Source organism: Lactuca serriola, chromosome 3 (genome assembly GCF_051521515.1).
Source record: "Lactuca serriola cultivar US96UC23 chromosome 3, Lser_US96UC23_V15, whole genome shotgun sequence".
Classification (NCBI taxonomy): Eukaryota; Viridiplantae; Streptophyta; class Magnoliopsida; order Asterales; family Asteraceae; genus Lactuca; species Lactuca serriola.
In genome coordinates, this window is record NC_136410.1 from 290,708,485 (window position 1) to 290,721,727 (window position 13,243).

Here is a 13,243-nt window from a genome sequence, read left to right on the forward strand (position 1 = left end):
CCAGAAAATTGATTATAAGACACCTTTATCAACGCTGAATACCTTTTAGAACAGCTTGGTAGTAGTGTGAGTTTATGTATGCTAACATTGAGTATGATCATGACTATGTACACATCTTTTTCAATCTAGTAAGCTTTCACCGTTTCAAAAATTATGAATGCATATTATATTTATTGAGAAAGCAACAAACTAGAAAAATGAAAATAAATAAATAAATACAAAGACGGGAGAACGTGGGGTTAGCGAGGCTGCAAGGGAGACAAAGGAAAGAGAAAGGTAGGTCCCACCCACCGCCCCCCATGCGCACGCTGTCTTCTTCTTCTTAACAAAACTCTCTCTCTAAGACCTAACCCTAAAATCATAAGCATTGGAATACAATTCCCTCTTTACGATCTCTCTATAGCTGTGTCAATTCGTGTTTTACAAGGTAGAACTATGGAGAATTCTGCTAAAAATTTTGTTGGTTCTTACAAATCATCCATCCAACTGTTTTCCGATGAAAGTTAGCAGCATTAGAGCGACGAAAACCAACTCAAAAACGATCAACAGACACAGAAAAAGAGTATCTGAAATTGGGGAAAATTTATAGCGAATTGAAATTGATAGCTTTCCTTAGAAAGGGAAGAATCAAAGATAGAAATGAATCCAGTAACAGCTCATGGTCGTCCGCTACCTCCTCCTTTTCATACAAGAGATCTTCAGCTGCACCACCACCATCAATTTCAACAGCAGCAGCAACACCACCAGCAGCCACCGGAGGAGGACGAGCAAAGTGGTGGAAGTAGCAGCCGCAACCACGGCCAGAAGCGCGAGCGTGATGGTAATCATAGTCATAATAACGACGGTAATAGAGAATTAGCATCGGTGGTGACCGGAGGAGAGGGAGATCACAGTAGTGGTGGTGGTAGTGGCGGTTCAAGGCGGCCACGAGGACGTCCGTCGGGATCGAAGAACAAGCCCAAACCTCCGATTATAATTACACGTGACAGTCCAAACGCGCTCCGATCTCATGTGATGGAGGTGGCAAATGGGTGTGATATCCAAGAAAGCATAGCAAATTTTGCAACGAGAAGACAAAGAGGGGTTTGCATTTTGAGTGGTAGTGGTACTGTTACAAACGTAACCCTAAAGCAGCCGGCAACAGCTGGGGAGGTTGTTACACTACATGGGCGATTCGAGATCTTATCGCTATCAGGTTCATTTTTACCTCCTCCAGCTCCGCCTGCAGCTTCGGGCTTAACAATATACTTGGCCGGTGGTCAAGGGCAGGTGGTAGGAGGAGGTGTCATGGGGCCCTTAGTGACTTCAGGACCCGTGGTAATTATGGCAGCTTCTTTTGGAAATGCTGCATACGAGAGGCTTCCTCTCGAGGAAGAAGAGTCTACACCCGTGTCTGGTAACGATCAATTGGGATCGCCTCCTGGAATCGGTGGCCAACAACAACTCATGAATGAGGCCAACTCATCGTTATTTCATGGATTGCCTCCTAATCTGTTAAACTCATGTCAAATACCAACGGACGCTTATTGGGGAGCAAATCGACCTCCTTTTTAGTAAGAACGAAGAGGAATCATACTCTCCTGTTACATTCATCTTCGACCTCTCACTGGTCACTTTAACTTTATTATGCAATTCTCTTCCGTTTTTTGTTTTGCTTAATTACATAAATTTCACATAAATTAGTATGTTTGTGATGTTAATTGATTGAAATGATTAGATCTCCAAAGCATGTCTGGTCAAGACTTAAGATTGTACAAAACTTGTGAAATCAATATCTTTTTTTTTTTTCTCTCTGAACTTCGGATTGATTTCTGTTTTTCTGTTCATTTCTTTTAAAAACCTAGACCACCACATTAACCGATGGAAAATAATCGTTGTCATTATTTCCTTATATTTTGGCATTTCTTGTAACTTGGTAAGAAACAATCACAACAATTATTTATATTCAAGGTTTTTATGTTATATTAATATTCCTTTATGTGTTGAATAATCAATTCTGGATCAATGGAAAGTAACTATATATATAACACAGTGTACTCATAGATGTTTTCTTATTTATATATTCAAAGGTTTCCTTTTAAGCTGTTTGACAACAATGTTCAAACCCTTAAAAAGATCTTCAAGTTCAAAAATCTTATTATTCAAATCTCTCTCTCTCTCTCTCTCTCTCTCTCTCTCTCTCTCTCTCTCTCTCTCTCTCTCTCTCTCTCTCTCTATATATATATATATATATATATATATATATATATATATATATATATATATATATATATATATATATATATATATATCTGTTGTGCGGCTATGTGTGAACAATGTTATTTTATAAGAATGACTAAGCAAATAATTGCTGGATAATGTCAATACGCGTCACACGACTATCGTCATTATCATGCATTCTTATTAGTTTTTATTTGTTTTTGTTTTTGCATATCGTTTTTCATTCAGTTTCATATTTTATATACAGATATCTGTTGTGCGGCTATGTGTGGACAATGTTATTCTATAAGAATGACTAAGCAAATAATTGTTGGATAATGTCAATACGCGTCACACGACTATCGTCATTATCATGCATTTTTATTAGTTTTTATTTGTTTTTGTTTTCACACATCGTTTTTCATTCAATTTCATATTTTTAAAATACGATTATCAATAAATATTCTGACAAAATGAAAAACATATAAAGAAAAACCTATAATTCCCTCGTAGACAAATTAATTAGTAAGAATACACAATGATAACAATAATTATTTGAGGTTGTATTTATTTACTAATTTAATAAATGATATATTTTTTTAATCATTCTCACAAAATAGCAATGTCCAATTATATATATATATATATATATATATATATATATATATATATATATATATATATATATATATAAAAGGCAAGACATTAGTATATATTTGAGTAAATGAAAAAGTAAAACAACCTCAAGTACAAAACTTTTTGTAATTCTTTTGATGAGAGCCGGATTGAAATAAAAGAGTCCTGTTGGGGTTGTTGCAGAATATGGTAAAGTTGTTATCTTTAAGATACGGGTGTTGAAGAAAACACACAGGTATGGACTTAACTGCGTGTTTAAGGCTCTGGGTGTATGTCTTTCTCTCTCTAAATCTGTGTGTGTATAGATCTATGTGGGTGTTGTTTGACTGTCTTTATTTAGGTTTTGAACAGAGAGTGATGATGGGTGTCATTGGATTTACACGTGCAAATGCAATATAGCTCTTATCTTGGCTCTTTTCCAAGGCAAGCAACAGCAACAGCAAATGCAACCCAACCCCCCATTTTTAGCTTAACAGTTACATCTCTCTCTCTCTCTCTCTCTCTCTCTCTCTCTCTCTCTCTCTCTCTCTCTCTCTCTCTCTCTCTCTCTCTCTCTCTCTCTCTCTCTCTCTCTCTCTCTCTCACCTGACAGTAATTTGTTTGTCTTGAGTGAGGAATGGAGATGCTTTGTTGAACCCTAGATATGCTTCTACGTCTACAATAACTAATTACCGGCATTTAACATATTTTAATTCACACCAACTATTTGTAAAAGTCAAAATTAAGAGTTTTAACGAGTTGCGAAGTTTGAAATTTGGGCTTTGACCGATAAGCTATTTTTTTATTCAAGCTTTGCCAACTCGTTTTAACATCTCATTATTCGTTGTTTTAGTGTTTACTTTTTTCAAGACTCAGTTTTCTAGTTTGTCAAACGCAAGCTCGAACAAGAATAAACTCTTTTGAAAAATTAAAGCAACATATTAGTCTTGTTATGTTTCTAAATATACACTCTTTTATATGCTCGTTTGGCTTAAAAACATAAACGGGCACTTGAACTATTTGAGCTAAAGACAAAAAATTTACTACAAAAAATAGAGGTATTACACGCAACAAGTCGTCACTAATAATCCGTCACAAAAACCCTTTTGTCATCGGTATTGATGTCTTCGTTAATACATGTCACTGGTAATAGTTCATGTCGTCGGTTGGTGGCGCCGGTATTAACGATCACCGGCACAATGTCGTTAGAACTGTACCTCGCCGGAGCTACGTTTCGTCGGTAATACACATGGTTGCCGGTAATGCCCTTATTTATTTATTAATTTTAAATAATATGCTAAAATGCAATAATAAAATTACATAAATTGCAGTAATAAAATTGCATAAAATACATGCTTTCATAATCCACATTGTCAACGAAAGTAGTTAAGACACAGTGTTAAAATAAAGTAATTAATAAAAATCAATTGCAAACTTAATAAAATCCGACGACGATGAAGTATTTAGTCATTAACATACGTTCAACATACTAAAAATATATAAACCAACTAATCATCAACGTCGTCTTCAGGGATATCCTTGTCCTCATCATCACCCCTGGTATGGTCGCCATCTCTGTTACCTCTGCCACAACCTTTTATCGACATCGATTGAAACCATTTAAAAAGTTTCTTGCTATATGTTGGGTTTTTTTATAATGACGTCAACGAGATACTCCACCTGCAAAATAAATATGAACATTAATGATAACATTTTAATTGTCAACAAAACAAAATACAAATAAATATAAACCAAACTAGATACCAAACTTCCAATTATCAAAAATATCAAAATACGAACTAACAGAAACCAAACTATATACCACACTTCTACTTAATCATCAAAACAAACAAACGTACCTAGTTATCAATTTACCAAACTACATATCAAACATCCAATTACCAAAGATACCAAACTAAAATATCGAACTAAGAGCATAAACCAAACTTCTGATTACAAAAAATATACCAAATAATCAACGAGTATCAAAATTACAAAATTAAAATGCATTTATCAATCTTTATATCAGAGTTTGAAATTAAAAATAAATTGGTTCATGTTACATTTACCTCTATTTATTGTGGTTGTGAGGGCTCTCCCCATAATAGTTTGTTTGAGGTTCTATCGGAAGGTTTATGCCCAATAACTTTGGTATGTCCTCGTTAATTACCTAACATCTTGTCAAATGACACTATCTCAACTGCAAGTTACGTCATTTTTATTTTCCAAAGATTATATATATATATATATATATATATATATATATATATATATAGAAGTAGGATCAAATCAGAACACTAAAAAGGTTGAGAACGCGAAAACAAAGTATATTCATTTGCGATTCCATTTATTCATTTGTGGAGAAATGATAAATTTTTACGCCTTTAATTTCAATTGAAGAGAAAAGGCATATTCATGTTGATTGTGCGTAAAAATTTATCATTTCTCCACAAATAAATACATGGAATCACAATTGAATATACATGTTCTCGCGTTCTCAACCTTTTAGGTGTTCTCATTTGATCATTTCCCTATATATATATATATATATATATATATATATATATATATATATATATATATATATATATATATATATATATATATATATATATATATATATATATATATATATATATATATATATATATATATATATATATATATAATTTTTATGTGAATTGGGAGGCCACGACGTGGTGGAAGCGCCACTATGACCTGGCAAGACTCGAATCGAACGCGACTTTATTTAAGTCTCTTACGACATGGCGTTATGTTGGCAATGAAGTGGGGACTATTTTGGGCCAAAACCCTAATTTGCGGGATTAGTGCCCTATTTAAGTGCCCTAACTCCTAGGGATGCCTCATTTGGTATCCTCCACCCTTAGAGAAACAATCGCATCCAAACCCTAGCACCATTGTAGAAGATCTTGAGCTTGTATGGTCACTTTTTTTGTGTTGAAGGAGAAGGAATAATTATAGAAGCATTGGTGTAGCTTGCAAGTCTGATCATCATCTCCTTGTAATGCGAGGCTACGTGTCATCATCCGAAGCGAGACTCTGCTCAGCAAGCGATGGCTGAGATTTGGCCACGTCAGCAACTTCACAATCAGCTTCGCAAATTCAAGTGCAAACTTTAAAAAGTCGTAACTTTCGCGTACGAGCTTCGTTTTCGACGTTATTTATATCCACGCGAAGGTGGGAACGTACTCTACAACTTTCATTTAGACTCCGTCAGCTAATTTTGACTCGATTTTAAATTTTATATTATTAACAGGCCGGGACAGGATTGGTCCGTTAAATCCTCATAACTTCTTCATCCGACGTCCGTTTTCGCCCATCTTTTTCTCGTTACGCTACTCTTAACGAGATCTTCGATTCTCGTTTAGGTCATGTTGGCTAAAAATCACTCGATCTAATATTCGAATTCCGGGTTGTACACCGCTAATCCGAAACTTCGAAAAATCATAACTTCTTCATACGAAGTCTGATTTGGGCGTTCTTTTTATCGATGTTCTTAGTTTAACATACTCTACGACTTTCGTTTAGATTGCTAAGGCTAAATATTGCTCTATCGTAAATTCACTATTTACGCTTCCTGGTGGCGTGCCGGTTCCGTCGCGAAACTTCGACTGGTCATAACTTCTTCGTTATAACTCAGATTTCGGCGTTCTTTATATGTATGGAAACCTTGTGATATATACTACAACTTGGTTCAAATTATTTATTCTAAATAATATTTTGTTGAAAATTCGTTTTCGACACTTATTGCCTCTAACTTGACTAGCCCGGATCTACGAGCGTTACAGTACCTTTGGAGGATATACAGGTCCATGACCGCCTAAATTATGTTGAGCGATTGGTAACGATTATCGACATGAAGACGTATACCTTGCGTAACAAGGTGGTGGTCTTGGTGAAAGTTCAGTGGAAGCACCGGAAGAGTTTTGAGAGGACTTAGGGAACTGGGGAGGAGATGTGTACCCAATATCATACCCTGTTCTAGTGGGGGAGAATTTTAACATCCGAGTCTTCAAGGTATACTCTTTAATTATTTTTTATGTGAATTCAAAGGCCACGACATGGAAAGATCCTGATCCAACACGACTTCATTTAAGTCTCCCACGACATGGCGCTATATTGGCCACGGCGTGGGGACTTTTTTGACCAAAACCCTAATTTGCGAGGTTGGTGCCCTATTTAAGGGCATTAACTCCTAAGGTTGCCTCATTTGGCAACATCTACTCTTTGAGAAACCACCCCATCCAAACTCAATCCCCTTTGTTGAAGATCTTAACCTTGTATTCTCATTTTTTGTGATCTGAAGGAGAAGGAATCATTATTTAAGCATTGTTCTAGCTTGCAAGTCTCGTCGTCATTTCCTTAGTCACTTTCTGGACCATCGTAAGTATCCAAGACTCAATATTTATGTTATAAACATGGTAGATCTAGGTTTTTGCCCATTTTTCTCTATGTTAATTTGGGTAGAATTCTTGGAATCCATAAATTTAGCAACTTTACAGATTATTGAGGTCCCTTAGTGAACATATGTTCCAGATCTGAAGTTTGTTGCTATTTTGGGCTTCAAGCATGTGAGCTTTGGTGATATTTCTTCATTTTGATTTATTTTTTACTACTAGACTTGCATTAGACATGTAATAATGAAAAGCATCGATCTTTGTGAACTATTATGCCTTAGGAAGGGTTCTAGAAAGCTTCGAGGAATAGCTTAATAGAATTATCTCTTAATCTATTAAGTTGTTAGGACCCAGTTTCAACGACGTAGCTTTTAAGTGGCCACGACGTGGTGATTGGGGAGGGTGCCCGACTGTTTTGTCTCTTAGTGCCCATAGGCCACGACGTGGAGACCTATCAAAGTTGACTTTTACCGTTGTATTCTGATCATAGATGACTTTTGGTCAATTTAGAGGTTTTATGATGTAGACTGAGTGGTTGCTTCTTTATTGTTGTTAGTTGTTTTGTAGTACCCGTCTTCACCATGTGAGACTTATTATGTTTAATTGGTACCCACGAGGTAAGTCTTCTCATTATACTATAGGACACTAGGTGTTGATTATGCATGTTGTCTTTGTGACTCTTGCTGATACGCTTGTATGTTATATGCATGGAGACCACTTGGGCTCAGATTTATTAACAACTCAGGGTTCATACGGACCTGATGGAGACGATCTAGGCTCGGATTCAATATGTACTCGGGGTTGATATGGACCCGGGGTTGTTACAAACCTGATATAGGTATGTGTTGTTATATATGTTTTTGTGTGATATTTTGGAGGAACTCACTAAGCTTCATTGTTACAATTGTCGATTTACTGTGTTTTAGTTGATCCTGGGAAGGCGGAAGCTTGATTGTGCACATCCACCTGCAATTTTTGTGATTCTGCATGTTTTGATACTCAAATATTTTAGGATGATTGTATTTGATACTTATGTTTTTCTTGACTTGGTTTCTAGGAAAAAATATTTTATCTTTAATTAAAAACGAAATTTTGTTATAAAAATGGGATGTTACAAAAAATTATACTATAAATAACCACTTACATATTGTTTCTCGCATATTGCGTTGTTTAAATTCCGATTTCTATCGACATGACCTTTACGAAAAGTTTGAAGTCTATTCTTGTTCTGTTCAACATATATATAAGAGCTTGACCCCCTATGGTTTTACAATTTTTTGATGTTGGCGATTTTTATTGTTTGTAGCTGACCAGTTTTTGTATGTATCTAGCTTAAAAACATTGAAAAACATTCTTCTAGTTTGTAGGATTCATGGCAACGGGTGGTTTTCTCCTCACTTCCTAAATATTCGGCTCCCCTCCCTTTCGCTTAAAATACTTTTTTGGCATCGGCTTTTCTGTCTTTGTAACATCTAGCCAATATTTCATCAATGCCTTCCCGTAATTGGACATGTTGGCGATCACGGGTGAGCTCATCAAGATCAAAAATTGTCTATAAACAAAAAAGAATCAATTTACATAAAACCAAATAGAAATAAACATATAAAATTTAGTTATATAAAAATTTACCTTTATATGTTCAATTAAGGCATTTTTTGTGTAGGGTGTACATCTTTCCAACTATCTTTATCAAAATTAATGTCCTTCCATATATATATATATATATATATATATATATATATATATATATATATATATATATATATATATATATATATATTACGAACTAGGCAATGTTTGTTGTCACCGAGCAGTAAAAATATACATTCTCTATCAAACTCAAGATGTAATGGTTTTCCCCATTTTTTTAATGCTCTTTCAAGCTTCAGGTTCTTAGTTGAACCTCTTATTTTGATGGCTCGAAGGGCTGTAAATATAAATACATAATACTAGTCACAATAATTTATAATAAAAAATAAATATATACTAAAAAATCATAATGAAACTTACCATCTCACTTGTGCTATCTGTGAGCTCCGCCATTTGAAGGTGGTGGATCCTCAAGTCCATCTTCGTCATGGCCTCAAACCATGTCGGCGGCGATGAAGCATGAAAGAACAATGCAAATAGACACCATTGCCTATAACGTGTTTTATAAGATACAAAAATGATATAAATAAATTTTTTATTACAATGAACGTGTCAGGAAGATACAAATACAAGTTTCTATTACAATAAGTGGCTTATGTACATATGAAGTGTTTTAATCAGACTCCCCCTCAGATTCTTCAATGTCTATTTCATACATTTCAGTATCATAATCAGGATCATTCCTATCATAATTAGTTTCTCCCTCAGACACATCATTCACAATACTCATTGATGGATTAACTTCAATTTCATTCTCGCCCTCAACATCATAAGTAGGATCACTTTGAACATATTATAGGAAGTCGATTTCAATTGTAAAATTAAGTGAAGAGTTATTATGAACAACATCCACATTTTCATGTAATCCATTCTTAGGATTTTGGACAGATCCATTGTAAATGGTTTTGACACGGGCATTGTTAAATGGTAGATCCCAAATCTTATGATGGTTTACATTCTCGATAACCCACCGATGGTTATCGATTCCTCAAAAAGGTTCTGGGATGTAGAATACTTGTATGGCTTGTGAAGAAAACATGATTTGTTCAGTTGGGTACCATTGATGTTCAGTTTTAATATGGGTGAGATTATTGTCATATATAACCCCCCGCCCTTGATACATCGCACCAATTGAAACAAAATAGTACATTGAAAAACCATATGGATATACAACTTGATAATCTCTTCTAACTGGCCATAAATTTTCTCTTTATTCACCCCTCTTCTGAACTTCAGAGTTTTATGTTGTGCACTGTGTTTCACGACCAGTTACCATAAACCTAACACCATTAACTATGAAGCAGAGCAAGTAAAGGCATTTATCCGTGCACCCATTAAAAGAGCATAGAACTCTTTGTGAAATTCTGGATAATTTGTGTTTGCATTCAAAAGACGTACCAAATACAGATTAACATGTGCTGTATATTCTTTAATTTGTTATTGATCAAACATACATGTGTGTTATACTACCATCTTCACAAACTAATATGGAAATTTGGTTTTTATATAACTTTGGGGATGTGTTGCCTTGAATTCACTACATTTGTGATAAAAATATATAGAACTGATAATGTGAAAAACATTAAAAAAAATACTAATGAAAAGATCAAGATAGGAACACTTATTTCATATAATGTTTTATTTCTCCACAGGTATGATTTCTTCAGAAGTAACGATTGAACTTAGTACAAACCATTCGATGTTAAGTTCTTCCTTTGCAGGAAGATGTTTGATTTAGGTTATGCTAGTCGGTCAACCTTTATACTCAATCACCCAAAACTTTAATTTTTCAATAACGACATCCTCATTTCTTTTAGGGCAATTGAATTTAGTATCAATTTATTGAAGGTACATTGAACAAAATGTTAAATCTTCTTCGGCAACATAACCTTCACCTATAGAACCTTCCGGCTATTGGGTTTTGAGCATAACAACATTCATATGGTGTACATGCAACCCTAATTTCTTTGGATCTAGGGTTTCTCTAATTATACATGCAATAACAATCATCCAAAGCTATAACCCTATGAACTAGCATACACAATTCAAAATTGACATGTAAACTAGGGTAAGAAGCTTACCTTTCTTGTTATATAGCAATAACAAGTATAATCCTTCTTGATCTTGAATTTGAAAGCCTAGTGCCCCAAGTGTTGCACCTCTAATGGAGTCACAAACACTATTGCAAAGGAAGAATTTGGAAAGAGGATGAAATAGGCCCTCTAGGGTTTCTTGAAGCATATATCCAATTTTCACAAGGCAAGGGGTCTATTTATACTTATGGCTGCTAGGGTTTTAAGTGGAAACCCTAATATGACTACTTAAGCCTTAAGCAGCCCATGGACACCATCTAGAATATTCCTTGGAAGAATTCTTTATGGGCTTCCCATAGAATTCGTCCATCCTTTATTCCAAGGTGATCCATCAGCCCAATTGCAACTATCAGTGATTTGTAATATCAGTCCCCTTATTTTAATCGGTCTCTTTTGATCATCACATTATTTTCTGATTAATACTAATTAAATAATATGATTTCCAAATAATATAGTAATCTTATAATATATTAATAAAACCATTTTGATTACCAATTTATTATTCATATAATAAATCCTACTCTCTCTCCTCTTGTCATCCTATCAAATTGCATGAGTGAAGGCAACCTAAACGGACCATGCTCATAATCAAATCAAGTACATACCAAAAATAGTTATGGGCTTATACACCTAATCCAATAGTCTCCCACTTGGATAAGTCTAATAACTATTATTGCAAGTATGTCTATAGAATCTGATTAGCAATCGTAGCTTTCAAAAGTCATTGTCGAACTTTGATCTTATCAGTAACGTGTCCTTTAGATAAGGGATCATATATTCCTCCATTCTAGATATCGTATGAACTGAGACATGGATTATAATCATTCTCTCTGTTCATGTGTTGTTTCCCAATTTCCAATTTAGGACGACTGACTAATTGAACAGATTAAATCAGTCCAGGCTTGGCCAAGCGCTTAGGGGTAACATCACTAAATCATCAAGGGGCCCACAAATATCGCTTTTATCCCTCTTAGGGTAAAAGGAACAAATAAAATTCGACTCATATGCTTGTACTATTTACTCACCAAATTACACACAACAATACGTTTTATAACATCAAGTTACTGATGCGTTGACGTATTATCAATGTGCAACCGACTTGTAAACAACAACTCATATCTCTCCGTTTCAAGATTAAAAGATATTATCGTCTCACAATCACTCGTGATAAAATCTATGAAGTGATTCACGTAAGCGTGGGTTTAATCCAATACTCAAATCTTATTTCATGAGCACTCATGAACACTGCAACAAACTTTTGCTATGTCTAAACACTTTAGACAATCTACAGTCGAATTCATGACATTCTTACCTCATTACCTACTTCCAAGGTATGGATTAGTATGGATGTTCGAATAATCTTATTATTCAGGAAGTGAAACACAAGAATAATTGAATCTAATATGATTACAACACTTTGAGAATAAATAAAACACTTATTATTTAATCACAATGTTGATTACACATTATTCATTGTATAATGTTTCGAATAATCAACTTAATACTTGAAGTAAAACAATAGTTGTCCCATGCTCCAAACATGCACACCATGTTTACCTATGGTCCTTTCTTTGTGATCAATTGAACACACTTACAATGACACTCATTTCACAATTCCCAATCCTTTTCAGAAGTGTAAGAATATCAAATTCTTGCCACTATTAGAATGTGTTAGATTCTAACATTTTATGCAATGATCCTTTTGTAATGTCATAGCACCAAAGTAACAAAGACTTTGCCAGTGATTTTACAAAGTTCTCTATTGGAGATTGTTACAAGACAACTCCATATATATGAAGTCTCGCATTCAAAGTACATTCCTTTGAACATACTTATCGCATAAAAGTTTCTAACCTACTCATAGATTCTTAATATACACCACCCATTATGGAAACATTTCCATATTTGCCATATGACAACTCATTCTTAATAGAATCCTATTTATTCATAGTAATGTCAATATGATTCATTCATTACCATACTTCCAACTGCTCATAAGCAACCAATCCTTAGTGAACCTTAGATTGTCCTTAACAGTTGTATAACCATTTGGAAAAGGCAGAACGGTCGAACATTATAGCATATGCAATCGAACCTATACCCGAAGCATATGTGATACGATTCATAATGTCTTACATAAAGACATGATACTTTACCAGTCTCTAGCTATAATATTTCCTTATATAGAATTGTCATTGTTAAAACATTTCAACATGATATTCATATATGTCCATGACTAAGTTCAATTAATACTTCAACCTAAACTTT

At 34.6% G+C, this 13,243-nt stretch overlaps 1 pseudogene; it reads left to right on the forward strand.

Moving 5' to 3' along the window:
* Nucleotides 1-332: 332 nt before the first annotated feature.
* LOC145094060 (AT-hook motif nuclear-localized protein 18 pseudogene) lies at nt 333-1,789 on the forward strand (annotated as a pseudogene).
* Nucleotides 1,790-13,243: the final 11,454 nt, after the last annotated feature.